General features: G+C 39.9%; 1 protein-coding gene across 8 annotated transcripts in view; it reads left to right on the top strand.

Moving 5' to 3' along the window:
- SRGAP1 (SLIT-ROBO Rho GTPase activating protein 1) overlaps positions 1 to 24,460 on the top strand; it is a 309,133-nt gene that overhangs the window by 180,564 nt on the left and 104,109 nt on the right. The window lies entirely within an intron of this gene.

Raw genomic sequence — 24,460 nt, 5'->3', positions numbered from 1 at the left:
TTTCACACTTAATGATCATGTTATTAAATACAAATTTCTTTTGGGGGATATTTTATGTTAAGAGAATAAAATAACAACAAACGAGTAATATTAATTTATATTAATGAAAGATATTTGGATTTTTATTGTACAAGATTATTTTGTTTGTTGGTTTGTTTTTGAGGAGTCTCACTCTGTCACCCAGGCTGGAGTGCAATGGCACAATCTTGGTCACTGCAACCTCTGCCTCCCGGGTTCGAGCAATTCTCCTGCCTCAGCCTCCAGAGTAGCTGGGATTACAGGCATGCGCAAGCATGCCTGGCAAATTTTTTTGTATTTTTAGTAGAGATGGGGTTTCGCCATGTTGGCCAGGCTGGTCTCAAGCTCCTGGCCTCATGTGATCCACCCACCTCAGCCTCTCAAAGTGTTGGGATTACAGGCATGAGCCACCGAGCCTGGCCTGAATTGTTTTTTTATAGGCAAACTAAACCTGAAACTCGAAAGCACGTTTCTTGATTTACCAATTCCATTTGTTCCTAAAAAGGCACGTGTGTAAAATACAGTTTTGTAAATTAAATTTTTAATGCTCCTTTGATACTTACTAATTAAACTTGTACATTAAACTTTTATAAAATGATTCTTTATAAAATGAACTTTCTAGTTTTTTACTATGTGTGTGATAAATCTATTTTTATAAAGCACATTTACTGCATCTGTGCATATAAATTGAATTGACAGTTTCTATGTGTTCCTCCTTCAGAAACTTTCCACTCTCCATGCAACCTACAAAAGCCTCAGATTAAGAGATTATATCTATATACCAAATGCTTAATGAAACTGATTTTTATGTGATAAAGGCCAATTTCTAGCTCCTGCTTTATGTGATTTGTTAGTTTCTGATACCCTAAGGTATCAACCATTTCTAGAAGCCCAGTAATTTAAAAGTTAAACGACCTTTGTATACCTGAGACTTCCAAAGAGGAACAAGCAGAAATTCTGTGTCGTCTTCCATTGAACTCTTTTAAGATGAGGACATTGTGGCACTTTCCTTGAGGTTCCTTTGCTTAGACATTGTTTTACCTAGACATAGAAATCAGTTCCTAATACCTTAAAAAAATAAGTCTGCTGGTTGTCATGCCATCATGGGTTAGAGCCTGTTGATTATGGTCTGAAAATAGTAGTAGTAGTAAAGACAACAGTGGCAAAGATGAACTTGACCACTGAATACGAGAAAAGTCAATAGAGTGTCCTGAAAATTTTATCTCAGTGAGAGATATATATAATGAAATTTCTCCTAGATCCAGCCTATCGATTGCACCTAGACATTTTGCAGACTCTGTAGCGTTCAAGTGAGTAAGCTGACACCTCAGAACTCTTATCAATATCAGCCTGAAAGCCTGAGTCAGGTTCTACCAAAGGCCACCAGGGTTGGAGTGACCCTATCACAGTCATTTAAGCTCTCAGAATTGGTTGAGGAATTAAGGGATAGGGCAGACAAGTAATGAGGTTTTAATTATGTCATCTGTAGATCACTTTGAGCTCCTGGGGAAAAAATTTACTTTAATCAGAGAGCATGCTCAGCAAGGCCAGAGGTCATGTTCTGTGGGGAGAGAACTTCATATCACTCATGCATACACACACACCCTCTCCCTTTTTATTCTAAAAGGAGATGCTATTTGGTCTCTCTTGCACTTTATCTTCAGATACACAAACTCTGTCTTGTTCAAATCAAATCTATCCATTATATTAATACTTATTCAGTTTATATTAGGAAAGAGGCAAGATGAGGCATATTTGAACAGTGGAACAATATTTGGAGGAATGTAGTTTAGGTTCCCCATTCAACCACTTACTGGCATTTTGGTCATCAACAAATAACCTAGTTGCATCGTGCATAGAATTTTGTACAACTGATGATGTAATAGTGATTGTTGAAGTAACAGGCATAAAATACATAGCCTCAGTGAATTGAGGATGCTTTTTAATTGTCTTTTCTGGCAAATATTCACTCCTCACTTGCTCTCAAACCTTGACACTCCTTGGGAGTTGAAAGTGAGCAGTTGAGAAGTATACTAACTTCTATATGCCAGTGGAGTACTTAATTTTAAATTACAGTCAACCTTTGTGGTGGGTGACAGCCTTATGTTTGGACTTCCTTACCCCAGAATATTGCTCCCACAGCAATTGTTGATTATTTCAAACATTTTATCAGAAGGCTCTGTCTCAAATAAAATATATATGCTCAGGAAGGAGAATAGAGAGAGACGCCCTATGGTCGTTTATACGTTAGCGTGAACCGAGTTTTACCAGGCCAGATTGTGCGGATGATGGGGTAGATATGATATCATATGATGATATGATAGATATATAATACAATAGAGCACAGGTTGTGTGGATATGGCACGAAGCCCTGGACTTAAAGCAAAGACAGGATGGTGGCATTAGAGTGGCTACTGAAAGGAAAGGCTTTGAAGACTTGCAGCTCCTTTTCTGTATTTTTGCCCAATCTTGCCTTTATTTGCTGGGAAAAAAAAAAGAAAAAGGCCTCAAATGGTTTTAAACCTCTATTTGAATTCTTAGGCCACTACAAAAGACAGCCAGAGCAGTTAAGATTAGTTCAGTCTTCACTGGCTACAGTGGCTCATGCCTGTAATCCCAGAGCTTTGGGAGGCCAAGGCGGGTGGATCACCTGAGGTCAGGAGTTCGAGACCAGCCTGGCCAACATGGTGAAACCCCATCTTTACTAAAAATACAAAAATTAGCCAGGCGTGGTGGCAGGTGCCTGTAATCCCAGCTGCTTGGGAGGCTGAGGCAGGGCAATCGCTTGAACCCAAGAGGTGGGGATTGCAGTGAGTCGAGATTGTGCCACTGCACTCCAGCTTGGGTGACAAGAGTGAGACTCTGTCTCAAAAAAAAAAAAAAAAAAGAAAGAAAAGAAAGATGATTAGTTCAGCCTTGAACAAAGGTTCTTAAAATAATGGCATAAACCAAATAGATGTTTATATTCTGTCTCACAAAAAAAAAAAAAGACCAAAGATTGACAGTGCAGGCCTGGTATGGAGGTAACATAAAGCCTTCCAAGACTCAAGCTCCTCCTACTGCATTGTTCAGATAAACCCCATTGTTACGTTTGTCCTTAGAATTCAAGATGATTGCTAGAACTCCAGCCATTACGTCTGCATTCATGGCAACAGAATGGAAACAGGGAAGAAGGGCCTTGCCTTTTAAGGAGACTCCATGAAAGTCTCACACAAGACTTTCATGTACATCTTATTGGCCAGAACTTAGAACATGGTTCCACCAGGCTGCAAGGAGGTCTGGGAATTTCAGTATTTTCACTAGTCAGGTCATTGCTAACCAGTTTTTTAAAAATGGGATTCTGTTCATTTGAAAGAGAAAGAGAGTGATTTGTAGCTAACTAGCCATGCCTGCCAGAGTAGCTAACATTTACCACATGCTGATTATGTTGGTGCTAGTTATTGTGCTAAGCATATTATTTGCATTATCTCATGTAATCCTCACAGCACCTCTATGAGGTAGTTATTCTCATCATCCTCATTTGACAGACGAGGAAACTAAGGCTCAGAGGGACTTGCCCCAGGGTGTACAGTAAGTGGTAGGGTGGGATCTCAAGTCCAGGACTGGCTGCAGAGCCTCTGCCCTTTACTGTCATTTTTATCTCTATTGCCGTAGTTGTGGGGAAGTATTTTCTAAATAAGATCTCTAAATGTTAATGCCTCCCCCACAACACAGAGAACATAAGCAATTTATCTACAGCTCATTTATAGTTTTTAGAATCAATGGCATTAATGTTGCTTTAACAAAATGTAGGTGGCAAATTGAACATGTGGCTCAATGGCAACCTGTACTTCTTAGACATGTGTATTTAAATGATTTAACAGGTGGAGTTCATTGGCTAAAAGTGAAAGGGTGAACCAGGATCCCCAGACTCCCTTTTTCCGCCTAATTTGCTAATTCTTTTTGAGTTAAACATTTGAAAGCAAGCTAAAGGATAGAATTAGCAAGTTTGGGAGTAGGGTTAAGAAACCAGGGACACCATTGTGCTATCATGAAACAAAAGTAACTGGACTGGCAGTCAGCAAGCTTATATTTGAATCCCAGCTTCATTAATTGTTAGTTGTGTGGCACTGGGAAATCATTTAGCTTCTCTGGGCACTGGTATTAGTCTGAGTTCTCCATAGATACAGAACCAACAGAATGGGTGTGTGTGTGTGTGTGTGTGTGTGCATGTGCAAAGTGATTTACTATAAGGAGTTGGTTCCCACAGTTACAGAAAATGAGAAGTCCCAAGATCTCCAGTGAGCAAGCTGGAGATCCAGCCAGGAGGGTTAATGGTATAGTTCTTGTCTGAGTTCAGGCCTGAAAACCAGGAAAGCCAATGGTGTAAGTTCCACTTCAACTCCAGGAAAAGACCAATGTTCCAGCTCAAAGACCATCACACAGAGAGAGTGAATTCTCTCTTACTCAGCCTTCTTGTTCAATGCAGGTCATCAGTGGGTTGGATAAGACCCACCTATATTGGAGAGGGCAATCTGTTTTACCCAGCCTACTGATTCATATGTTAATCTCATCCAGAAGCACTCTCACACACATCCAGAATCATGTTTGACCAAATACCTGGGCACCCCACGGCCTAGTCAAGTTGACACATAAAATTAATTATTACGGCGTCTGACAAGGCACAAGGATATAATGGGGAAGGGTCAATGCTTAAATCACAGCTCTGTCCCTTTCTGGTGTGCACAACTCTGCACCTCAGTTTTCTTATCTGTAAAATGGAGATCAAAATAATACCTCTTAGAGTTGTTAAAAAGAATGAATGTTCTGAAGACAAATGGAAGCATTTTGCATGCTTGCTGTGCTATGCACTGTGAGATGTACTGGGAATATAGCTGTGAATAAAAACAGACCAAGTCCTTCCTCTCAAGGCATTTACATTCCAGTGAAGAGAGAGAGAGGGGCCATAAATAAATGTATAATATGGGAGGTGTAAGAGGTAAGAGGAAAAGTACAGCTGAGTTGATACAGGTAAAGCATTCAGAACAGTGCCTGTCACACGGTAAATGTTTAAAAACAGTAGTAGTTAGTGTTAGCCTCATCATCGCCCTCTTTATCAGTGGAATGGGGATGGCCCCAGCTTCATGTCAGCCTCACAAAGTAAATGCAGATATCAGGAATGATTTTAACAGTAATTATAGATGGTTTTTTACATATATATGAATTTTTTTATGATGAATATATGTTACTTTTGTACCAAAAAAAAAAGGAAGGTAACTTCCCTAAGAAACTACATTGATAGTAAATGTTAACAGGGCTGTGATCGAAGAAGTGGAAAAGTGAAAGGCAAAAACAGAGAAAAATGGTGACACAAAGGTTAGAGGGAACATTCAAAACAAAATGTGCCTTCATCGGCCCAGTAAAGAGGTCATATGAAACGGGTTTAAAGTGTTAAGCCCGTCCCACTACCAAAATCTCAAAAGGTTATGCAGTATTTTAATAGAAAAACCGTGATTTGCCCTTTATTACTATTTCTTTACTTTCTCTAGGCTTTACAGCATTACACTCAGCATTTTACAAAACAAGGAGTTGACCACTCTCAGTCAGCTAATTCTAATCAAGATTAACACAGATGTCATGATAAATCCATGTGAAATTGATTGTTAATTGTGTGTAATTGATTATCACACTCTCTATGCATCAGCAGCACACACAGCTAGCCAGAGTCAAGAGGTAATCTATCCTCAAGTTCCATTAGATCAAGAGGAAAAGAACTGAGGAAATGAAGATATATCCAACCCTTTACCATGAGGGCAAGCACATTATCCTATTTATTTCCCGCAGCAGCACTGTGAGGCAGGTATGCCTAATCTCAGGCTTACATGTGAGAACTGGGGCTTGGAATAATTAGCTCAGGATCATACAGACAGTAAATGACTGATCCAAAATCTAAACCCATTTCTGTTCCCAAGGCCCATCAGTTCCTCACTGGGCAGCTGCCTTAGAGAAGGATGTGCAGAGGAGGTGGTAGGAGGAGGGGTAAACCTGAGCTAAAAAATCAGTAAACCTCTCACACTGCATTCTATGACGGATACTTGTAAAAACATGAACTTTCTAGACTGTTATATGGGTTACAGAATGGGCAAACCCAAATGACTTTGTGTAATCGGCTTTCATGTTAGGATATGAAGCCAGGTGTGGTGATTCACGTCTGCAATCCCAGCACTTTGAGAGGCTGAGCTGGGAGGATCAGTTGAGCCCAGTTCAAGACCAGCCTGGGCAACATGGCAAAAACCTGTCTCTCCTAAAAAATTAATAAATTTAGCTGGGTGTGGTGGTGTGTGCCTATAGTCCCAGCTGCACAGGAGGCTGAGGTGGGCAGATCACCTGAGTCCAGGAGGTCAAGACCGCAATGAGCCATGATTGCGCTACTGCACTCCAGCCTGGACTCCAGCCTGGGTGACAGAGTAAGATCCAGTCTCAAAAAAAGAAAAAGAAAAAGAAAAAAAAATTAGGATATGTTCATTTTGGGTGCAGCCTTTCATTTAGCTTTAGTGTTATAATGTAAAACTTCCTGTTCAGTGTGCATAGGAAACACAGTGGTTACTTCTAAGGATCCATGTCTTGCTCCATTCGACTTTGTTTCCTTCCTAATGAGCACTAACTCCAATATACCTGTATTAGTCCGTTTTCACACTGCAACGAAGAAATACCTGAGACTGGGTAATTTATAAAGAAAAGAGGTTTAATTGACTCAGCTCCCCATGGTTGGGAGGGCTCAGGGAACTTAGTCATGGCAGAAGGCACCTCTTCATAGGGCATCAGGAGAGAGAATGAGTGCCAAGTGAAGGGGCAGCCCTTATAAAACCACCAGATCTCCTGAGAACTCACTCACTATCATGAGAACAGCATGGGGGAAACCACCACCATGATTCAATTATCTCCACCTGGTCCCGCTCTTGACACGTGGGGATTACTACAATTCAAGGTGAGATTTGGGTGGGGACACAGCCAAACCATATCAATGCCTAGCAAATGTAAATGGAGGATGGAAGCTGTCCTGGTACAAACCCAGAGGTGGGCTGAGTAACTTTCACAGGAGCGGTTTAAAAAGCAGAGTTGATGTGAGCACAGAATCTAGCCTGGCCTTTACGTATCTTTGAAGCCCTTGTCTCTTTAAAACGTTTAAATAAAAAAAGAAAAGCTAATTATTTTTTAGAGGGAATAAAAAGATGCTGTTTATTATTTCAAGCCCTTCCTTGAAAACAGCCTCCGAGGACTGCGGAGGGAAACTTTGTTGGCTGGTTTTGTGAGCCTCCCACAGACCAGGAGCTAATGCATCCTTCTATAAAGAAGAAACATGCCCAAGGCAAGGTTGAAAAGTCATTCCGAGAGCCCAAGATACTTGCCACCTCATATCGGAAGATTTTTCTCTGAGCCTCAAAGAGGTTTTTGACCTTGAGAAGGGAGGAGTGGGGGTTACGTATTTATTTTAGCTCAAGGGCATTTTAAGAATTTGAAATATATATTTCTGTAGTGAAAATGAAAATTCATTCCTTTGAGACAGACTACAGAGGCCTGGGTCTCAAAACAAAACACTGAACAAAGGGAAATAAGGAGTAGGAATATGTAAAACGCTCCCAAACTGAAAATATCTTTGGAATACCACATTCTCCATGATGCCTCCTGGAAAACTTTTTTAAAAACACTCTATTTAGGGACCTTGGGCTGACAGGATTTCCGTACCTCCTTACCCTGGCTTTGATTGCTAGACACTTCAGTGGAAAGAAAGAGGGATTGGGGTCATGTGACTCTCTGTGAGCAACTTCTGAATTCTAATCTTGGCCTTGACACACACTGACTTTGGAGACTAGATTAGCTAATTTAACCTGGCTTTGTTTTTCTGCCAGAATGATCAGGATTAATAAAATGACCAATTCAAGGATCTCTGAGAAGAACTGTTTGATAAGAACTTTATATGTAGACATCTTTGAGGGCATTCTGCTGATCAATGATGCCAACTGCTTTCTACCTCCCGTTTATAGTTTCATTTTCTTTCTGATATTTAAGAATTAGTTATGATTAATGTTTATATACCACAAGTAAGGCTGTCTTTTTTTTAAAAAAAAAGTGAGACATATGAACCCCAATGTAATTATTTAGCTTAGAAATGAGAATGTGTTAGAAAGTATAGTTTAGTGAAAAAAAAATTCTAAAGAATGTTTTATATCCAGAATCCTTCTCAATGAAGTGTTTTGTCCAAATTACTACATTCTGAAATACAGCATTATAATTTTTAAGTTATTAGAATGCTTTAATGACAGACATCTTAAGCAGTTTATAGTAATAAATATATATGATACTTGCCAAAATAAATTAGAGGCATTTTTCTTGGATTTTACTGTTTGAAATTGGACCAGAAATGTTGACCAATAGAAATGTAAAAAATCATGTAAAGGAAGTCAAGCTCTAAATCAGTTGTTATCAGATGATCCAATTCAACATATCTTAACTCACTGGCATAGTTTTCTAACTCACATGATTATGTGAATTTGATCCTACCATAGTTTGATAGCATTTGGGGACCGAAATGGACCTTTAGAAATGTTCAAATTAAGAGCCAGGTGCAGTGGCTCATGCCTGTAATCCCAGCATTTTTGGAGGCCGAGGCGGGCAGATCACCTAAGGTCAGGAGTTCGAGACCAGCCTGGCCAACATGGTGAAACCCCATCTCTACAAAAATACAAAAATTAGCCACGCATGGTGATGCGCGCCTGTAATCCCAGCTACTTGGAAGGCTGAGTTGGGAGAATCGCTTGAACCCAGGAGGAAGAGGTTGTGGTGAGCAAAGATTGCACCACCACACTCCAGCCTGGGGGTCAGAGCAAGACTCCATCTCAAAAAAAAAAAAAAAAAAGAAATGTTCAAATTAACCTCCTTATTTTGGAAGAATATCCGGAAGACTCAGAGAGATAAAGTGATTCACTAACGTCCCAGAGCTAACTCATGGCCAGGTTGGAACTGAAACCCAGGTTTTATTTTAATTCAGATTAGCAAGTAGGTTCTTATGAGGTGTGTGCTGCCATGCTAGGAGCTTCAGGTGAGACAGTACCAGTTCAGGAGGCTTTCAGTCTAGCAGAAGTGCTAAAGTTAGGACATGATAACAGCTAACCTTTGTGCCAGGCACTATTCTAAGCACTTTACATAATTAGTTCTTTATATTTTCCCAACAACCATGGGAGGTAGTTGAGGCAGAGAGATGTTAAGTACCTTGCCCAAGGTCACACAGCTAGGAAGTCTCAGATGAGGCAGTCTATGCTCTTAGCCCACATGCTGTACTCCCTTTTTACTGGTGAATATAGTGTGGGTACATAACACAGACTATTATGTACCCACAGATAGGTTCAGGGAGAGGGCTTTGGAGATCCAAAGAGAGGGGTCCATGTTGAGGACTGAGAAAATTGCAGAGAGGAAAAGGTCTAAAAATGGACTTGAGAGGATAGCCAGGATTTCAGTAAGAGGAGAGATGAAACGGGGGAAAGGCATCTGAGGAAAAGGAGCAGTGAGAGCCAAGGCACAGAGTTGGGAAAAAGCACAAAGTACATTCATAGAATCTCCCTCTGGAGCCCTATCTAAGGAAAGAGAGAAAATCAGAAGTTGAATGATTTAGGAACAGCTACTAAAACGAGATTGCAAAGAACATAGGCAGCAAAAGAAATGGTTAGACATCAAGTCAAAAGCAGTTTGCAAACTCAAAAAGCTCTCTTGCACAGATTAACAAAGGCCTCTTATTTCTCTTTTTTTCATTGTTCCAATAAAAGGAGTGAGATGTGTTGAATTTGAGGCATAGAATATATGTGTCAATTTCCGAACCACCTTTCATTAAAAGAAAAGGATTCCATAGCAGCCTTTCCATTTTAGTTGATGCTGCAATTCTAAAGGTGTGGGTCTTCAATGATTTCAAGATTCTGAAGTATCTTGGGTCCTCAGTGTAAATATTTCATATATTAAACCTTGTAATATAGAGGTCTAATACACACATGTAACGTTGAAGCCATGTGAAACATTTCCCTGAGAACTAAATATTTAAAGTTGCATGTGACTTTGAAATTCTAGTAAATTTGGTGGCCTTTTGTTATGCATGTGCTTTCCCCTTCAACACTGCCAACTACTTGAAACTTTTCCTTTGCCACCAAAGGCTGTTGCTTAGCTCCTGCTACCACTATGGCCCTGGTTAATATCTATTCCATGTGCAAACTCTTGGATATTTCTTTCAGTAGATTAAACTTGTATTTCAGTGCCTCTGAAGACACTGTATGAAAACCGCTTTTGAAATAAGAACTTTCTGAATGACCTTCTCTATCACTGACTTTCTCTGTTGACTTGTTGGGCATGATTAAGTCTCTTTGCAGCTCAGTTGCTTTGACCCATAAAACAAAAACCATCCCTCCGCTCCCTGGCCTCTCAGGTGTGTGAGAATAAACAAGTGAGCACTGGATAGGCTATAGCTATTGTGGGCTGAAAAGATTTTCTTAATTTGTTCCGGCTGCTATAACAAAATACCACAAACTGGGTGGCTTATAAACAACAGAAACTTATTTTCCAGTTCTAGAGCTGGGACATCCAAGATCAAGGCAGCAGCAGATTCAGTATCTGGTGAAACCCCTTTGTGGCTCATAGACAATAACTTCTTGCTGTGCCCTCACATGGTTGAAGGAACAAAAGGTCTCTCTCATGCCTCTTTTGTAAGTGTACTAGTTGCATTTGTGAGTGCTCTGCTCCCATGACTGATCACCCTGGTTATGTCCCCCCAATCCTGTCATCACCTTGGGGAGTTAGGATTTCAACATATGATGTTGTGGTGGACACAAACGTTCAGACCATAGCAGATGTGATAGAAGAGTGTGGTACTTTATTACTTGTGTTGCATTCATGAAGCATTCACTGTGTACCAGTGATCACTGCAAGGGCTTGACATGTATTCATTTACTCATTTATTCATTTTTTATATTCATTTTTCCAACCTTACAGGTAATACTCTTATTCCCAGTTTAGAGGTGAGTAAACCCAGGAACATGGTATAAGGCAAAACTAGTATTTGAACCCAAGCATTCTGATTCCTGGGATGAGCCATTAGAGCTATTCAGAAGTGGAATGGGCTCTCTTTTAGGACAGTGCTCCTCTCTTCTTTCCGGGTCGCTGCCAGCAAGTACGGAGAGAGGAGCTATGACTTTAAGGTCTTAGAATTTGTGGAATGCAGTTACTCCCCATTTGTCCGAAATCTCAGAATTTGTGTCGTGTCTCTAAGTCAGATAAATGGAGAGTACTAAAAGCATTGTTGCTTCTGCTCTGAAATTGTTATAGGATTATTTTTATTGCATCCAAGTCTTAAACACTGAATGGCTGGGGATGGGTTCTTTCTACGAATATGTAAGTTCTGAGCATGGCTGAGTAACACACAGCCCTGTGATCAGGGAGCTAGACTGGTGAGATATGTCCATGTACAGTGTTGGGCACCAGACTACATAGAGATCTCTATGGCTCTGGGCAAGCATGGAACCACTCAGGAGACTTCCTGAAGAAGCTGACACCTGAATTTAGTGATGAAGGATGGATGGGAAAAGCGTTCCAAAAAGAGGAGAGTGTGTGACGGAAAGCACAGATGTGTGAAACATTGCCTCTGCAGGGAACTCCGTACACTCTAATATTGCAAGATTGTTAGCAAATCATTGATGTAAAAATAAATGAAGCAGGCCGGGGGCAGTGGCTCACGCCTGTAATCCCAGCACTTTGGAAGACCAAGGCAGGCAGATCACTTGAGGTCAGGAGTTCGAGACCCAGCCTGGCCAACACAGTGAAACCCCATCTTGACTAAAATTCAAAAATTAGCCAGGTGTGGTGGCGCGTGCCTGTAATCCCAGCTACTAGGGAGGTTGAGGCAGGAGAATCACCTGAACCCAGGAGGTGGAGGTTACAGTGAACCGAGATCTTGCCACTGCACTCCATCCTGGGCAATAGAGCAAGACTCTGTCTCAAAAAATAAATAAATGAATAAATAAATAAATAAATAAATAAATAAACAAAGCATTAAACTGAGATTTCTTAAAATCCCATTTCCTTACCATTCTCTCTTTACCCCACTACAATCAGTACTTAAGAGAAAAGAATCTTTTGCTAAATTAGAATTTATTGGATAAAATAGCATTTATTTCATGTTGAAATCTCTGGTAATTGTGAAGTGGGCAGATACTGTAGTATAATACTAAATTGATAATTATGTTTATAAAAAATTATGAACTAATGAACTAGCATAAATCAATAAAGAAGAAAACATAATTGGATTTCTAGCAATAGAACATTAATTAAGTCCAATAAGACAAGGCCTATTTGTTGTACATAGTAGAGGGCTTGAGAAACTTTTGATGAATATGAGTGTTGATCAAGAATTCCTTAGAGATAAACAAAACCAATAACCCCACCTATGACTCAAAGACTTAAAGTAGAGCCTGCCTCCAATAACTGCTGGAAAGAGCAAGTGCAGATTAAGATTTATAAGTACACTTTACTTTCATTACAAATAGAAACATTTTCTTTTTAATAAGGCATAAAACAATTTATCTTCTTTAGGGTAAATTGATCCTTTTTCATTAGTTTTATTAAAGTACCAAAATCTTATGAAACTAATTGTAATTTATGTTAACATTTAAAAATCATGGTTAAATTTAGCATTTTGAAAAAGATGACTAATGCCCTGATTTAACTTAAATGTAACCATCAAAAATAGAAGCATGTAGCATATCTGTAAGTATGTCAGCCCACACAGACCAAATAGCTCCTGGGTTTTCCTCCTTAATGAGCACTTGATGATTGATCAATAATCAGTTTGGAAGCTAATTAAAGTCACTAGAGTAATAGATATCCCTGTATAAGGTTCATCAATTTAACAGTGTGCTAGACAGACTATAGGGGCATTGTTCATTTCTAGATATAATTTCTGTTCAGCAAAGCAGATGAGTTATGGCCTTGGAGCCCATGGAGAATTCCCGGAGGAATCTCATATCCCTGGCATAGCACAGTGGACTCCTTGCTGTCTCAAGTCAACAGAACCAGAAGGAGATAATTAGTACAATTTGTTGTTATACTGGCTTTTTCTTTTGGTTAAAATTCATCTGCCGGCTGGGCATGGTGGCTCATGCCTGTAATCCCAGCACTTTGGGAGGCCAAGGTGGGTGGATCACTTGAGGTCAGGAGTCCAAGACCAGCCTGGCCAACGTGGTGAAATCCTGTCTCTACTAAAAATACAAAAGTTAGCCGGGTGTGGTGGCAGACACCTGTAATCCCAGCTACTTGGGAGGTTGAGTCAGGAGAATCACTTGAGCCTGGGAGGAGGAGGTTGCAGTGAGCCGAGATCACACCACTGCACTCCAGCCTGAGTGACAGAGCAAGACTCTGTCTCAAAAAAAAAAAAAAAAAATAGCTGCCATCTACCCTGACACTGAGAAGTATGTTATATATGTTTCCCCAAATAATAAATTCTTACAGAATTTAGTTATTATGAGATAAAAATTTGAAATCATGGATTCAATATCAGTAGAATTTTAGAGTTAGAAAAGATCCAAGAGGGCACATAAACCAACCACCTCCTTTGTAGGAGTTACATAAACCTTGCCCTAGAGTCACACAGTCTCTGCATGGGAGACTGAAGGCTCCAACAGAAAATAAAAACTGGAATAACAGTAAGGACACTGTTTTCATATACTACTCCTAAATGTCATCCTACACTATTTCCTCTGAGCTTCATCAGATATTCTCCTTTTAAAGGATATATTAAAATTCTCTTGAAAGGAAGCCTTCTGCACCCAGAAGTTATGCGATCAATTTTTCCCTCTATGATCACGCCTCTACTTTGTACTTTGTCTTTCATCCTACACTTTTCAAAGTGCCTGAGGTATAAAGTTAGATTTGATTGTCTCCCTAATTTTGATCCTGTAGAGAGACCTCATGTTGTCATGTCTAATAGATGAGGGTCAGAAAGGCTGAGGTTACAGAGTTATTTTGCAGCAAAGCCAGGACCAAAATCCAGGTTTGTTGTTCATAGACCTTTCCATTAAAAATGCTACTCTGTAAATTTACTAGGGGCAAAATCTCAATATGCTATGGTGTTGCAGGACTTTTCCTTAGTTCAACTAAAGACAGGGTTCTTTGTCCCATGGCCATGAAAATTTAGGCTCACAGACAATTTGAATGGTGAGTAAGACAGGGTTTTATTTGGTGAAAAGGAAGAAAAGGGGGAAACAGAACTCTCCCTGGGACAGTGTCCCATGCTCCAGTGCTTCTCCCACTGGAAGACTGAATCTTAGGTTCTACACAGGAAGAGGAGGGACCAGCTCCTTCCCACTGCAAAGGGCCTAAACTTCCCGAGGTTCCATCCCATGGGCAGGCCAGTTGGTGTTTCTCCAGTGACCCCCTCCCACCTGGCTGTGTCAATGGTAGTATGAGATACTTCCATTTTTTTACAAATAGTTAAAAACTCTGCCTCATCAGTCAGATCTCTGGGCTGAGAGAGATCCTGAGTTTGCCCCACCATTGGATTGCTTTGTGGGTCAGAAGAGAACTGGTTTATCCAGCAGCCAGGCATGGAGCAGGCCTGAGCCAGCACAGAGTGACCCAAGGCAGTGCCCTGACCAGAGCCACGGACCTAGCTCTGCACATAAGTCACCCACTCCTGCCCCCGACAACTGACAACAAGCCCTCACAGTCACTTTTTAAATTCTGGATGACGTGATTTCCTATTACAAACAAGTGACATGAGCTTTCAAAGCAAAAAAAAAAAAAAAATTCTGCCTCATGTTTCTTCACTTATTATTGATCTTGAGCACATTTCAAACATTTCTTTAGCCTGTCTGTGAATTTTCTGCTGCATTATTTGACCCATCTAAATGTATATCAGTGCTTTTACTTTTTAGCAATGTACATATTTTCATATAATATTAATGTTATTTTTGCATCAAACATTTTATCTGCATTACCTTTTTTAGTCATTTTTTATCATTATACAAAGTATGCATAGAGGGAAACATCACACTGTACCCCATAAATATGTACAATTTTTTTGTGTCAATTACAAATAAAAATATTTTTTAAATCCCCAAAAAAGAAAAAAAATGCTGCTCTGTATGATTACTCCTGAAACAAAAGTATTAACACTACAGTGAACAGAAGCTGATTATTTCTGTGATTTTTCTTAGCTTTATTTCCTCCCTTTGCATATGTGTTCTCTATTTTTCCCTTTGTTTTACTTAGTCTCTGCATCTCGTTTGCCCTGTCATTTGGTTACTTGGCAGTCCCTAGCCAGCAGGGTGCAGAGTCCCAGACGGTGTCTTTTGTTCAAAGCATTTGTTTGGATTATAAATATAATTTGATGATAAATTCAAACTGTTATGCTGATTTCATTTCAATGGAGTCACAATGTATCTCAAATTTCCTTTGATAAACTTGCCCTAAAGACCGTATCTCATGCTATTTAATTGTTCACCTTGGTCTATTTGCTCATTCTAAAGAGTTTTGTGGCCAGGTGTGGTGGCTCATGCCTGTAATCCCAGCACTTTGGGAGGCTGTGGTGGGGGCGGATCACCTGAGGTCAGGAGTTAAGACCAGCCTGGTCAACATGGTGAAACCCCATCTCTACTAAAAATACAAAAATTAGCCCAGCATGGTGGCGAATGCCTGTTATCCCAGCTACTCTGGGGGCTGAGGCAGGAGAATCGTTTGAACCCGGGAGGCGGAGGTTGCAGTGAGCCGAACTCATGACATTACACTCCAGCTTGGGTTACAGAGCGAGACTCCATCTAAATTAAATAAATAAATAAATAAGACTGGGTGTGATGGCTCACGCCTATAATCCCAACACTTTGGGAGGCCAAGGCAGGTGGATCATGAGGTCAGGAGTTCAAGACCAGCCTGACCAAGATGGTGAAACCCCGTCTCTACTAAAAATACAAGAATTAGCCACTCGCAGTGGCAGGCGCCTGTAATCCCAGCTACTCAGGAGGCTGAGGCAGGAGAATTGCTTGAACCCGGTGTAAGGGGGTGGTGGAGGTTGCAATGAGTCGAGATCACACCACTACACTCCAGCCTGGTGACAGAGTGAGACTCTGTCTCAATAAATAAATAAATAAAGAGCTTTGCTAAAATTCTTAACATATTCACTGATATGGTTTGGCTCCGTGTCCCCAACCAAATCTCATGTTGAATTGTAATACCCAGTGTTGGAGGTGGGACCTGGTGGGGGGTGATTGGATCATGGGGGTGGTTTCTGATGGTTTAGCACCATCCTGCTCGTGCTGTCTCATGATAGAGTTCTCACAAGATCTGGCTGTTTAAAAGTGTGTAGCACCTCCCCCTTTGCCCTCTTCCTCCTTCTCTGGACACATAAGACATGCCTGCTTCCCCTTCACCTTCCACCATGATTGTAAGTTTCCTGAAGCCTCCCCTGCCATGCTTCCTATACAGCCTGCAGAACTGTGAGTCAATTAATCCTTTGTCTTTATAAATTACCCAGTCTCAGGTGGTTCTCTGTAGCAGTGCAAAAGCAGAGTAGTATATAAATGGAAATATTGCTGATTTTCTTCCTTTTACCTCTATTAGAAACAACAATCCCTCCAATCATGGAAAAATTATGACCTGTTATTGAAATGAATTATTTAATGGCATTCTTTTCAAATATCAATAGCTGACATTTACTGTGCACTTATATGTCAGCCTCTTTCTTCTGTGCTCTTCATATGTGTTAACACATTTTATCCCCCCCCACCACCTTAGGCAGTGAGTAATATTGTAATTCTTATTTTACAGTAAGGAAATTGAGGCACAAAAAGGTTAGGTTACTTGCCAAAGACCTCACAGCAAGTAAGGGCAGAGGCAGGATTTGAACCCAGGCAGTCTGTCTCATGAGTCGGAGCTCTTAACCATGAGTATGCTACTACTCAAAATGAATTGTCCTATAAATGCTGCTTTGCAAGTGTAATTGAAGTTTTGTAAACTTTGCTTTCACTGATTTATGAAGAGCCACATTGGCCCAGGGAGAGAAGGTGGGTTTGTGAAAGTTTATCATTGTAACAGTCCTGCTGGCCACTCATGACCTCAGGGATCAGCAACTCTTTCAGCCCTGATGCTGGGAACAAGAAAAAAAAAAAAAAAAAAGAAAACAAAAAAAACTTTCTGGTTTCACTTGCAGGCCTTAAGTGGGAGGTGGGGGATGGGATGGGAACTGAGAAACAGAGACATCCATTGTAGGTGTATGTTAAGGGCTGGCTTCTCATGCCTTTATATCCTTTATATAAATGAAATATATTATCCATTTTTTTCTCTCCCTAAATGGGCTTCCAGACTTAAATATAAGCTGATTACAAAGAAGCCTGGGGATTTTTCTCTACCTAATTCTCACTCAGCCTACCCTGAAGTCCAGCAACTGCCCCTCTCCCACCTCTGCATATATCCACTTACTATTTGTAGTGCAGTAAGAGTAGGCTGGCTTTTGTGTCACCCCTACTGGGGAGAGATTATGTCTTTCATCTCTAGTCTCAAGGCCTAGCACAGTGTCTGGTATTCAGACACTCAGCAGCTGTTTGGTGGATGAATAAATAAAATCAGTATACATTGCACCCTGAAACCTGGGCTAATGTCTACCTGATTCTAGAGTAACTGTCACCATACATTGAAAAAGGCGCTAATTATAAGAGGTGTGTGTAGACAGGCCAAAAGCATTTCCAAAGTGTGAATTCAGGAGTGTTTTATAAACGTGTAAGTGTCTTTGCAGTCGCCTCCAAGGCCATCCTCACTGATATATTGTTTTAGTTTTTATGAGGTTTGTGCTAGCCCAGTTCTCAACATGAAATAGCAAAAAGGCATACGTTGGTCTGCTTTTATTGTACCTCAGTTCTCTCTGCTGCTTTGCCTTTGGGAGACAGTGGCCTGCACCTATCTGCTTAGAGCCTGGATATGAAGGCCCAAAGCCTGCACTGTTACTTCTACATCATACCTTAGACACTGTCAAGAATCATAACTACCCACCGTGCTGTGTGCTTACATTCTGTCATTTCATCCCCATTTTACCTCGAAGGAACTGGAGCTCAGGGGCATTAGGAAACTTGCCCACTTAAGAATTGATGGCACTGGAACTCAAATCCAGGTCTTCCTGGTTCCAGAGTCTGTGTTCATCAGCGGGTTTGGCCAGGTATACTAAAGAGCAAGAAGACTGGAGATTGCAGATGTAAAGATCATGGCACACGTGTCCTGAGTGCTCTTTTTGAGGGAATTCCTGCCCACTACCACTGTCTCAAGCCGCCAGAGAGACAGCTTGCCCAAAGAGAGGCTGTGACCTGGAGGGAGTACTGTGGCTGTGTTAGGTTCCTGGGGTTCAGCTGAAGGTGGCCCTGGTGGCTTTCCCCACGCACGTGAGAGTTTCCTGGGAAACAATGGGCGTGGGCTTCCAAGGCTGTGGTATTACCCCAGTTGTTTGGTTAGTCTGGCACTTGCAGAAATTCAGCTACAGTTAGAGTCCTCTTATGTATTGATTGTAGAAAATAGATCTTTATCTTAGGTAGTTGATAAGAAACCCAAAGAATGTAGTTTCTCAGAAGAGCTTTTAGTGACTAATGGATTTAGTGAAGCAGCAGGCTATACAGAGTTAGGAAATATTGTCACTAACATACTGTTTTTTATCTCCGTTTCCTGCCAAACCACCACATCATTTCTTTTCTGAGAGGCCATAAATTCCAACACTAACCATATTTCACAAATGACTTAGAACTGTTTGTCATCCCATTAGTCCAATCCCAGGTATTTATTGCTGGTGCTATTTTGGAAGCCGAGAATAGAAAAGAACAATGCCAGGTGCATTGTAGATGTTTAATAAATATTCGTTAAGTGAATAAATGGATGGACAAGCTTACTATAAAATGGGTTCTTATCCTTCATTTGATTCTCACCTATTTTACTCATACTGTATATGAGACAGTTTTAAGAATCTGAAGGTACATAAACATGACTGGTACCCTGGCTCTTCTTACAGGACAGTCCACAATCTGGGTGGTACACAGAGATCTGTGACATATAGCTAAAGTGCTGTGTGCTGAAGACTCTGAATGAAGAGCTGTGTTGAAAGACAATACTTGTCTTGGCAGTCAGAAGAATAAGATCCCTCTGGCTGAGAAGCCAGGGAACACTTAGCCATAGGTGAGATTTAAGCTTGCCATGGAGAATGGGTCAAATGTCAAAAGGAGGAGGTGCTGGGGGACAGCAGCTCAGGGACTTGCTTGGGAGAAGCTGCAGAGGCAGGAACATATAAATTCTGGGGAGGGAGCCGTAAGTGACTGACTCAGAGTGGTACACAAATTGCGGCTTGGATGGGTGTTGGGACCAGTCTGATAGCATTGAACTCCATGGTAGAGGGAATCATGTCAAGTTTAAGAAAAGGTCAAAGAGAATGGTAACAGGGAAAAGGCCTTATAACTGTCATCGTGGATTCTTTTTCTTATTGTCCATTCCCTCTTCCTCCATACTAAATGAAGTCACCCCAAGCCATCCTGCATACCTCCACCATGTTATTACTAAGACACTGCTTTGACCATACTGTCTGCAACACTGTGGATTCACCAACACCTATAGAATACATTCTGCCCTTCTTAGTGGGGGTTTCAAGACTCTTTGGCCCATGCCAACTTATCTAATCTTATCCTTCAGCTTGTTACCCAACCATCTACTTTCCAAGTTCTTCCCTGGACCCCTTCTCTGCCATCTTGGTCTGCTCATGCCCACCTCACCTGTGTACTTTCACGCATCCCTGCCTTATTAGAACTTTGCTTGTACCATCTTTCTAGCCTGGATGCCCTCCCTTCATCTGTGCCCATCAGAATATCAAAGGCCCATTTTTTAGTCTCCAAAATTTTAAACTCTTAGAAGACGGAAACCAAGTATTTCTTTTCACACCCATCAGTGGGTTATGGGTGGTAAGCACCAAGCACATGTTGAATACATAAATATCTTTCATCCCCTCTTTTCCTCTATTCCTACATATAACTAAGAGTGACTGTATCCCTTAGATAAAGAGGCCTTCCAATTGTATGATACTTTAGACTTTCCAAAGGTTATGGCATAGCAGTCCAAAACACCTCATCTGAAGCCAGGCTGTCTGGGTTCCCACCATTGCTGTGCCAGCTGTGTGACCTTGGACAAGTTACATAACCTCTCTATGCCTCAGTTTTTTCATCAACATAAAGGGAAGAATAAAGGTACTTATTTCATAAGAGTTTCTAGAAGGATTAAATATGTTATTCGTAAAATGCTGAAAACTACGTCTAGCACAAAGTGAGCAGTATATAATGCTTGCTAAAGTAAATTATACGTATATATGTACATATCTGTATATATTGTATACATAGATATATATATTAAATACTCAATAAAATTTAAATTAAAAAAAATACACACACAGGGACACACAATTTGGCATCCATGACGACCTTGTAAAGTAATCAGAGGCATTAAATAATTTCCCGACACCTAGTAATTGTAGATCCATTCCTGGGATCCATGTCTTCTAACTTTTGAGCCAGTAGTCAAAAAGTGGAAACTATATCATTAATCTATTGATCTCTCCAACACATATAGTTTTCAGATATATAGTGATTTCTTAACACGAAGCATTAAATTTGCTACAGGTATTTTTATTATTTTGATTTAAACTATAAGAGTAGTGTCAGATACATGATATGGGCATGTCAATAAGAAAAAAATATTAACTTCTGTGCAAGTTATCATATAGGATATCCCAATCTCCTAAGGAAATTCATGATGTGGGTCATTTTCTACTTGACTATTTTTTCAGCAGTTGAGGAAAAATGGAGCAAGAAAGATAAATTAGGTGTATTGAATGGAGAATTATGCATGAAGTTTTAGTAGAGAAGAATTCAAACAGGAAAATATGCTATGGGAGTACATTTACATGGCTATATGCCTGTCAGGTCATTTGGTATGCAAAGGCTTGTGTTTGCATTAAGCTGGTGGAGAAGCTGTTATTTTCTTTGCAGTATGTATTCAAAATGCACCTGTAAAAAATAAAAGCTTTCCTTTACTTCTCTGAAAAAGAAAGAGAACTGTCTGTTATTTTAAATACAAAATACATTTGACTTCTGTCAACAGCTTACATTTTAAATAATGCAGTTTGTACTTGCATTCATTATCTGCAATTAGAGTTCTCGAAAAAGCTTTTAGCGTTTATCTCCCCAACTTTTAAAATTCATTCACTGTAACTGTTAACATTTTAGTGAATAGTGGAAACCCTAAGACAAATTGGAAAACTCAACAAAGAAATTTGCTTTCCGGAAATTACCACCGAACTAGGTAGAGAATACTCAGCTATTGTGCTGAATCACATTATGATGAGATACACTCTTTTCTTTCCAGCGTTAGGTCAGACTCAAATGTTTTCCTTTTAACCCACACTAGTCAGTAAGGAACACCCTGCTGGCAGTCAGCGCAGTATCCTTTCTCTCAGGCTTAGTTTGTGCAAACTACCTGTTTATACTAGTCCTCAGTGTCCAAGTCAAGCAAGAGTCAGAAGTTCAGATTTTTTCTTTGCGATAATTTATTTAAAATAAATATTTCTCAGATACTCGGGGTGGCCTGAGGTGCCTTTTCATCCAAGTGTAATGAGAGTCACATGTTCTCATTTCCTCACTCCTATTAGCAAGAATACAGACAGCTGAGCAACTCGTGTGTGTGTGTGTGTGTGTGTGTGTGTGTGTGTGTGTGTGTGTGTGTGTGTGTGTGTGTGTGTGTGTGTGTGTGGTGTGTGTGTGTGTACAGCCTCTCATTTTAAGATATAACTGGAACCAAGACCCAAATATAATAGTATGTGGGTTTGCTTCAGGCAGGGAATAACAAGAGCCAAGCCTAGAAAGAAATGCAAGGTGTGTGTAGATTCGTTGACCTTTTGCTGTTTGCCCAGCTGCAGGGTGACTCCCTTTTCATTTCCCAGTTGCTCAGCTGCTTCCAACTGCTATTTTATTTTGCTTTTAAACTGAAGTAGCCAACCAAACTTCTCCCAGACAGGTTCAATAATTACTAAAAACAGACAACTTTCCAATTACACACGGCTCAGAAAAAGCTGCCAGTCAGTGCTTTATATTTTAGCCCTTACTTTGTTCTGGCTCTGTAATGCCTTTGACATGATTTACCAGCTTACATTTTTAAGGAAAGCCATCATCAGATTTTATGAAAATAAGTAAAGGTTCTTCGTTAACCCCATGTTTTACCCTTCAAAATAGTCATCTTGAGAACATGTGTTAAGTTGAACCGTAAGAAAATGCTGATTTTCCACCTTTTTAATAACCTACAGAAACAGCAATTTCATATGGATTAACCTAAATAAATATATTTATTCCAGTGATGCTTCCAGGTCTCAAACTATTTAAAAACTCATCTCTTGAAATGAGAAAAATAAAATTCATTACTTGAAAACATTGCATTATTCTCAACTTCTTAGACCTTAGTTATAAAATTGGCTCTGAGTAACGTGGTTATTTCCATATGAAATGAAGTCTGTCTTCTGGGGATGAGAATTTGACATCATTTATAAGAAAGTACTGCCACAAATGCTTAGCACTGGGTGCCGAGTTCGGGTGTGCTCCTCGATACATCCTTTGCATTGGAGTCATCACACCTTACGTGTGTTGTTTCTTTTAAGGAGCATAATTGTGCTCAAAATACACAGGTTTTCGAATTCACCTGGATGTCTGACATATGAAAGCATACTGAAATTATATTGGAAAAATTATGATTTTCAGATAAAATCTGTGACTCTGAAATCTGTGACTGTTACCCTCCTGTACCTAAGAATACAGAGATTACATACCGATTTATAGATACCGTTATAAAAATAATAGCTTGTTTATTATTTAAGAAAATATTTATTAAGCACTTATGTTGTCTGAAATACTTTCAGAGATAACACAATAGATCAGTTTATTTTAATTAGCTGAGTATAAAATTGGCAATATATTACTAAGTCTCAAAAATGTGCATATTCTCTAATGCTGCAATTCTATTTCTGAAAATTTGTCCTAGGAGATATGACACAATTTTGTACACAAACATTTTTTGTAACAATAATATAGCCAAAATGTGTAATAATTGAGGATTCATTCTGTAAATTTTAATACATTATGAAATTGTTATGTTCTATATATTCCTAAATTTATTAAAATTCAAATTACATATATCATTTCTAAGAGAAGAAATTAGATATATATCAAAGGTTTTTAACACAACTTTATAAAGCAAATAGTTGAAATATCCTAAAGTTTTTAACAATGGGGAATTAAGTTATGGAACAGTCATATAGACAAATACTATGTAGCACTTAAAATTATGTTTAGAAGAATATTTAATGATATAGGAAAATATGCTGATATCTAAGTGGCAAAGGACATTGTAATCTAAAAATTACAAATATAGGATGATCTCAGTTTTTTAAAGAGAGAAATCATATATGGCATTTTATTTTATTTATTTATTTATTTATTTTTACTTTTTTTTTTTTTTTTGAGGCAAGGTCTCACTCTGTCACCCAGGCTGGAGCGCAGTGGCACAATCTCAGCTCACTGCCACCTCCACCTCCCGGGCTCAACCAATCCCCTCGCCCCAGCCTCCCAAGTAGCTGGCTCTACAGGTGCATGCCACCAGGCCCAGCTAATTTTTTTATATTTGTAGAGACGGTCCCACTGTGTTGCTCAGGCGGGTCTCAAACTCTTAGTTAGGCTCAAGCAGTCCTCCCACCTTGGCCTCCCAAAATGTGCTGGGATTACAAGCGTGAAGCCACCATGCCCTGCCCTTAGTTTTAACTGCCATCCCCTCACTACAGTAGCCAGCCATATATGGCATTTTTAAAGGAAGAAATGTGTGTACATGTGTGTATGTGTGTGTGTGTTTTCATAGAGAAAAGGCTGGAAGGCTTTATACTAAAATCTTGTCAGTGGTTATCTTTGATTGCTTTTTATTTTCTTTATTTTCTTTTATATTATTATTATTATTATTATTTGAGATGGAGTCTCACTTTGTCACCCAGGCTGGAGACAGTGGCACAATGTCAGCTCACTCCAACCTCCACCTCCCAGGTTCAAGTGATTCTCCTGCCTCAGCCTCCTGAGTAGCTGGATTACAGGTGTGCCACCACACTTGACTAACTTTTTGTATTTTTAGTAGAGACAGGATTTCACCATGTTGGCCGGGCTAGTCTCGAATTCCTGACCTCAAGTGATCTGTCTGCCTCGGCCTCCCAAAGTGCCGGGATTACAGGCATGAGCCAGCACGCCCGGCCTATTTTTTTGTTTTGTTTTGTTTTTGTTTGTTTTTTTAAGAAAATAAATGTTTTCTACATTGAACATAAAGTATTACTTTGTGG

Source organism: Gorilla gorilla, chromosome 10 (genome assembly GCF_029281585.2).
Source record: "Gorilla gorilla gorilla isolate KB3781 chromosome 10, NHGRI_mGorGor1-v2.1_pri, whole genome shotgun sequence".
Classification (NCBI taxonomy): Eukaryota; Metazoa; Chordata; class Mammalia; order Primates; family Hominidae; genus Gorilla; species Gorilla gorilla.
The sequence above is the reverse complement of the archived record's forward strand: the minus strand, read 5'-3'. Positions and strand labels throughout refer to the sequence as shown.